Here is a 7,996-nt window from a genome sequence, read left to right as displayed (position 1 = left end):
CACAAGGATTCAAAAACCCAGTTCAATTCGACTTATGATGTGGAAGGATTTTTCTTTTTTTTTTTTTAGGATTTTTCTTCCTTCCACATTTTTCTCCCTTTCCATGAAATGGAAAATTCCTGAAGAAATACATTCAGGCTTCACGTGTGGTGCCATCAGAGCTCAGGCTCTGTGTCCTGGAATTCCCTCAGCTCTGGTTTCTGAGGTGTCATCTCTGTTCTCAGTACAGTCAGTAGCAACAATCTTCTCAGTTCAAGTCTAGGGAGAGAATGTATTTCTCTAAACAGCAAATGAGAGTCTTTAACTTCACTCTGGTCAGGCCAGTTTACATCAGGTACTCATCCCTTAACCCATGAGAGACAATTGAGGCAAGAGGGTGGGATCCCCCGGTCATTCAGTTTGCCCTCAAATGAGGTGACATTCAACTCCTCTCAAACTCCTGCCGCTCCACACTGGGGACGCCAAACACAAGTGAGGGGCTGCTGAAGAAGGAAGAGATACTGGACAGAAAACCCTTTATTACTCACAGAGTACTCAATCCATGCAGATTAAATAAAAGAGCATAGAATAAATAGCAGTGTGTGTGTGAATATATATATATATATATATATATATATATATATATATTTATCAATCACACTTGTCTGCTAGTCTTTACAATATCTTTGTCAGGCAGTTTCTGGGTAACTTTTTAGATAACACTTAAGTGCAGCAACAACAATCATTGGCCTTGGAACATTTAGAATTCAACATACCTTATTAAAGTCCATTTCTATATCTTATTTTATTTCATCTTTCAAACCTCAGAAGTAAACATATCCTCATTATTCAAGCAAGTCTCTCCTTTATTTAGTTATTTTTAATCATGTAACAGCACTGGTCATAGAAAACACCCTCTTCCAACAACACAAGAGAAGACTCTACGCATGGACATCACCAGATGGTCAACACCGAAATCAGATTGATTATGTTCTTTGCAGCCAAAGATGGAGAAGCTCTATACAGTCAATAAAAACAAGACTGGGAGCTGACTGTGGCTCATATCATGAACTCCTTATTACCAAATTCATACTTAAACTGAAGAAAGTAGGGAAAACCACTAGACCATTCAGGTATGACCTAAATCAAATCCCTTATGATTATACAGTAGAAGTGAGAAATAGATTTAAGGGCCTAGATCTGATAGACAGAGTGCCTGATGAACTATGGAATGAGGTTCGTGACATTGTACAGGAGACAGGAATCAAGACCATCCCCATGGAAAAGAAATGCAAAAAAGCAAAATGGCTGTCTGGGGAGGCCTTACAAATAGCTGTGAAAACAAGAGAAGTGAAAAGCAAAGGAGAAAAGGAAAGATATAATCATCTGAATGCAGAGTTCCAAAGAATAGCAAGAAGAGATAAGAAAGCCTTCCTCAGGGATCAATGCAAAGAAATAGAGGAAAACAACAGAATGGGAAAGACTAGAGATCTCTTCAAGAAAATCAGAGATACCAAGGGGACATTTCATGCAAAGATGGGCTCAATAAAGGACAGAAATGGTATGGATCTAACAGAAGCAGAAGATATTAAGAAGAAGTGGCAAGAATACACAGAAAAACTGTACAAAAAAGATCTTCACCACCCAGATAATCACGATGGTGTGATCACTGACCTAGAGCCAGACATCCTGGAATGTGAAGTCAAGTGGGCCTTAGAAAGCATCACTACGAACAAAGCTAGTGGAGATGATGGAATTCCAGTTGAGCTCTTCCAAACCCTGAAAGATGCTGCTGTGAAAGTGCTGCACTCAATATGTCAGCAAATTTGGAAAACTCAGCAGTGGCCACAGGACTGGAAAAGGTCAGTTTTCATTCCAATCCCAAAGAAAGGCAATGCCAAAGAATGCTCAAACTACCGCACAATTGCACTCATCTCACATGCTAGTAAAGTCATGCTCAAAATTCTCCAAGCCAGGCTTCAACAGTACGTGAACCGTGAACTTCCTGATGTTCAAGCTGGTTTTAGAAAAGGCAGAGGAACCAGAGATCAAATTGCCAACATCCGCTGGATCATGGAAAAAGCAAGAGAGTTCCAGAAAAACATCTATTTCTGCTTTATTGACTATGCCAAAGCCTTTGACTGTGTGGATCACAAACAACTGTGGAAAATTCTGAAAGAGATGGAAATACCAGACCACCTGATCTGCCTCTTGAGAAATTTGTATGCAGGTCAGGAAGCAACAGTTAGAACTGGACATGGAACAACAGACTGGTTCCAAATAGGAAAAGGAGTACGTCAAGGCTGTATATTATCACCCTGCTTATTTAACTTCTATGCAGAGTACATCATGAGAAATGCTGGACTGGAAGAAGCACAAGCTGGAATCAAGATTGCCAGGAGAAATATCAATAACCTCAGATATGCAGATGACACCACCCTTATGGCAGAAAGTGAAGAGGAACTCAAAAGCCTCTTGATGAAAGTGAAAGTGGAGAGTGAAAAAGTTGGTTTACAGCTCAACATTCAGAAAACGAAGATCATGGCATCTGGTCCCATCACTTCATGGGAAATAGATGGGGAAACAGTGGAAACAGTGTCAGACTTTATTTTTGGGGGCTCCAAAATCACTGCAGATGGTGACTGCAGCCATGAAATTAAAAGACGCTTACTCCTTGGAAGGAAAGTTATGACCAACCTAGATAGCATATTCAAAAGCAGAGACATTACTTTGCCAACAAAGGTTCGTCTAGTCAAGGCTATGGTTTTTCCTGTGGTCATGTATGGATGTGAGAGTTGGACTGTGAAGAAGGCTGAGCGCCAAGAATTGATGCTTTTGAGGTGTGGTGTTGGAGAAGACTCTTGAGAGTCCCTTGGACTGCAAGGAGATCCAACCAGTCCATTCTGAAGGAGATCAGCCCTGGGATTTCTTCGGAGGGAATGATGCTGAAGCTGAAACTTCAGTACTTTGGCCACCTCATGCGAAGAGTTGACTCATTGGAAAAGACTCTGATGCTGGGAGGGATTGGGGGCAGGAGGAGAAGGGGACGACAGAGGATGAGATGGCTGGATGGCATCACTGACTCGATGGACGTGAGTCTGAGTGAACTCCAGGAGTTGGTGATGGACAGGGAGGCCTGGCCATCATGGGGTCGGGAAGAGTCAGACATGACTGAGCGACTGAACTGAACTGAACTGAACAGCACCTATATAGCCATCCCCAAGAGACTCCTGCCTTCCTCCATCTCAAGGAAATTCATCCTGAATCCTGTGTTCTCACTTATTTGCTTGTCTTTTCTTATTACTTTATGTCATCTCTATGTATTTCTACAAAGTACATTTTTATTCTAGTCATTTTTAACTGCATCAAAAGGGTCTCATCATGCATGTAATTGTTTGGAATTTATTTTTCATATATTGCTAAGATCCAACCATATTGTTACATGAGGCTGTAGTTCATGTTGTTGTAATTTCTGAATCATATTCCATTGTGGTAATAAAACAGAGCTTATCCATCTACTCTCCTTTTGATTGGCACTTGAGTTGTTTTGGGGTTTTTTGTTAGAGTGAAGAGAACAGATACTTATAAAAGAAGATCAACAAGGAGAAACTTACTCTGTAGACAACAAAACCTATCATGAAGCTATAGTAGTGAAGCTGTGTAGTGCTGGCTCAGGGACAGACAAACTGACCAATGGAATAGAATGGGATGGTATGAAACTTTGCTGTGTGTCAGAGGTGGTATTTAAGATTAGTGGGGAAAGGAGAGACTACTCCATAAGTAGAGTTGGATAAAATTATTATCCCAAATTCCTACCTCAGAGTATAAGCAAACGTAGACATCAAATGGATCAAGATCTTAAATAAAAAAAAAAATTTTTTTTTTCTCTTTCTGACTTACTTCACTCTGTATGGCAGATTCTAGGTCCATCCATGTCTCTACAAATAACCCTATTTCTTTCCTTTTAGTGGCTGAGTAATATTCCATTGTATATATGTACCACATCTTCTTTATCGATTCATCTGTCATTGGACATTAGGTTGTTTCCATGTCTTGCCTGTTCTAAATAGTAATGCAATGAAAAATGGCACAGATGAACATATTTGTAGGGTAGGAATAGAGACACAGACATACAGAATGGACACGTGGACACAGAGGGGAAAAGGGAGGGTGGGACAAACTGGGAGATTAGGATCAACATATGTACACTATGGCCGAGAAGGCAACGGCACCCCACTCCAGTACTCTTGCCTGGAAAATCCCATGGATGGAGGAGCCTGGTAGGCTGCAGTCCATGGGGTCGCTAAGAGTTGGGCACTACTGAGCGACTTCACTTTCACTTTTCACTTTCATGCATTGGAGAAGGGAATGGCAGCCCACTCCAGTGTTCTTGCCTGGAGAATCCCAGGGACGGGGGAGCCTGGTGGGCTGCCGTCTATGGGGTCGCACAGAGTCGGACACGACTGAAGCGACTTAGCAGCAGCATATACACTATGGACAAAGCTAGTGGAGGTGACGGAATTCCAGTTGAGCTCTTCCAAATCCTGAAAGATGATGCTGTGAAAGTGCTGCACTCAATATGCCACCAAATTTGGAAAACTCAGCAGTGGCCACAGGACTGGAAAAGGTCAGTTTTCATTCCAATCCCAAAGAAAGGCAATGCCAAAGAATGCTCCAACTACCACACAATTGTACTCATCTCACATGCCAGTAAAGTAATGCTCATAATTCTCCAAGCCAGACTTCAACAGTACATGAACCGTGAACTTCCAGATGTTTAAGCTGGATTTAGAAAAGGCAGAGGAACCAGAGGTCAAATTGCCAACATCCATTGGATCATCAAAAAAGCAAGAGAGTTTCAGAAAAACATCTACTTCTGCTTTCTTGACTATGCCAAAGCCTTTGACTGTGTGGACCACAAAAAACTCTGGAAAATTCTGAAAGAGATGGAAATACCAGACCACCTGACCTGTCTCCCGAGAAATCTGTATGCAGGTCCGGAAGAAACAGTTAGAACTGGACATGGAGCAACAGACTGTTTCCAAATCGGGAAAGCAGTACGCCAAGGCTATATATTGTCACCCTGCTTATTTAACTTCTATGCAGAGTACATCATGAGAAATGCTGGACTGGATGAAGCACAAGCTGGAATCAAGATTGCCAGGAGAAATATCAATAACCTCAGGTATGCAGATAACACCACCCTTATGGCAGAAAGCGAAGAAGAACTAAAGAGCCTCTTGATGAAAGCGGAAGAGGAGAGTGAAAAAGCTGGTTTAAAACTCAACATTCAGAAAACGAAGATCTTGGCATCTGGTCCCATCACTTCATGGGAAATAGGTGGGGAAACAGTGGAATCAGTGAGAGACTTTATGTTTTTGGGCTCCAAAATCACTGCAGATGGTGACTGCAGCCACGAAATTAAAAGACTCTTGTTCCTTGGAAGAAAAGTTATGACCAACCTAGACAGCATATTAAAAAGCAGAGACATTACTTTGCCAATAAAGGTCCATCTAGTCAAACCTATGGTTTTTCCAGTAGTCATGTATGGATGTGAGAGTTGGACTATAAAGAAAGCTGAGCACTGAAGAACTAATGCTTTTGGACTGTGGTGTTGGAGAAGACTCTTGAGAGTCCCTTGGACTGCAAGGAGATCCAACCAGTCCATCCTAAAGGAAATCAGTCCTGAATATTCATTGGAAGGACTGATGCTGAAGCTGAAACTCCAATACTTTGGCCACCTGACGGGAAGAACGTACTCATTTGAAAAGACCCTGACACTGAGAAAGATGAAGGCAGGAGGAGAAGGGGACGACAGAGGATGAGATGGTTGGATGGCATCACTGACTCTGTGAACATGGGTTTGGGTAGACTCCAGGAGTTGGTGATGGACAGGGAGGCCTGGCATGCTGCGGTTCATGGGGTCGCCAAGAGTCGGACACAACTGAGCAACTGAACTGACTGACTGAAATATATATATGACTGAAATAAATATATACATGTTGCTGATTTACCTTGTGGTATAGCAGAAACTCGCACAACTTTGTAAAGTAATTATATTCCAGTTTTAAAAAGTACATAAGAATTCTAATTAGACAATGTGGGTGAATCTTTTAGAACTTAGAGTTGGAAAAGACTTAAGACACAAAAAGCTTTTAACTAAAAAGGAGAAGCTGACAAATTTGACTACATTCAAGGTAAGAGCATTTGTTTGCCTATAGATTTTAGGCAAACAATTGCCAGGACTAAAGATTATTCTGCTGCTTTAAACCCCACCCCCATGATAAACCTTTTATAACCTGAGATTAGATTTGAATATACATTAAATTGTAGCTGACTTCATCGTCTTAAAGAGAACCATTGTTTCCTTCAAACTGTAAATAATAGTCTTATTGGAGCCAAATGACTCTCTTCAGTGGATATGGCTCCCCTCAACCAGGCGTTCCCCTCTTGCTTCCTGATTGCTCTCTTACTCCCACTTGAATGTGAACATCAGAGCCTTTACAGGCTTGAAATAGGGTTGGGAGGAAAAAAGATTAAAATCTGCAATATTAAAATAAATGGGATGTTATTCCTATCCCAAAGTAAAAATTTGAAGTTCCTGAAAATAAAGTTACTAGGACTTTGCTGGTGGTCCAGTGGTTAAGAATCTGCCCTGCAATGTAGGGGATGTGGGTTTGATCTCTAATCAAGCAACTAAGATCTCACATGCCACGGGGGCAACTAAGTCCTCATGCCGCAATGAAGACACAGCCAAAATGAAATAAATAAAGTTTCCAACGTGAACGTGAAGTCACTCAGTCATGTCCGACTCTTTGCGACCCCATGGACTGTAGCCTACCAGGCTCCTCTGTCCATGGGATTTTCCAGGCAATAGTACTGGAGTGGATTGCCATTTCCTTCTCCAAGGGATCTTCCCAACCCAGGGATTGAACCCAGGTCTCCCGCATTGTAGACAGACGCTTTACCATCTGAGCCACCACGGAAGTCTAGTTTCCAAAGAAGGTAATGAAAATTAATAAATTTTCCTTCTTCAAATATGTGTTGAGCACCAATGATCTGTCAGACACTGTGCTAGAAGCTATAAGTACAGAAGTAAATTAGATACAGCCCTAACCTTAAGGAGACTACAATCTGTCACAGTAAGACAAGGAGACAATAGGGCAACAAGCATCCTTGGTGTTGTTAGAATTGTCGTAGGGTCCAGTAGGGCACCAAGGAAGAGATGGCCCATCCTACCAGAAGGGGCAGGGAATGTGGAGGAAAAGTAAGCATAGGAGAAGCTTGAAAGACGCAATTTAAGCAAAGACATGAAGGTATGAATAATAGAGTAATTAGGCTGCTGCGAAGTCGCTTCAGTTGTGTCTGATTCTTTGCAACCCTATGGACTGCAGCCCGCCAGACTCTTCCATCCATGGGATTCTCCAGACAAGAATACTGGAGTGGGTTGCCATTTTTTACTCCAGGAGATCTTCCTGACCCAGGTATCAAACCCTTGTCTCTAACATTGTCTCCTGCATTGGCAGGCGGATTCTTTACCACTTGCGCCACCTGGGAAATCCAAAATAATTATAGAGAAACAAAAGTAGCCAGTATGGCTGAAGCGTAGAGTCCATAGGAAGAGGTTAGATGAGACCACTGTGCAGTGTTAGGCAGAGGCCAGTGGGTGCGTGAAATTTCCCCTGGAAGCCGTAGGTTGCCACGGAAGACTTTTGAACAGGGAGTGACATCATTAAATTTGGTTTCAGGGAGATAACCTTGGAGTGTGGGTGGAGGGACTGAGAATGGTGGCAGAGACCTCCCCCAGGACAGAGACCATAATGGCTGAAACAAGGTATTAGCATCTGGAGAGGAAGGGCTGGGAGTGGTGTGAAGGATTTGGACACTGATTTGATTTCAAAGAAAAAGTAGCGGTACTTCCAGGAGGCCACTTTTACCCTAAAATAAGTCCTCGATGGTGTCAAAATTACAGCATAGCTCCTCTTGCCTAATAGACAGCAAACAACAATTTCAATGC

The sequence above is a fragment of the Bos taurus genome, chromosome 16 (assembly GCF_002263795.3).
Source record: "Bos taurus isolate L1 Dominette 01449 registration number 42190680 breed Hereford chromosome 16, ARS-UCD2.0, whole genome shotgun sequence".
Classification (NCBI taxonomy): Eukaryota; Metazoa; Chordata; class Mammalia; order Artiodactyla; family Bovidae; genus Bos; species Bos taurus.
The sequence above is the reverse complement of the archived record's forward strand: the minus strand, read 5'-3'. Positions refer to the sequence as shown.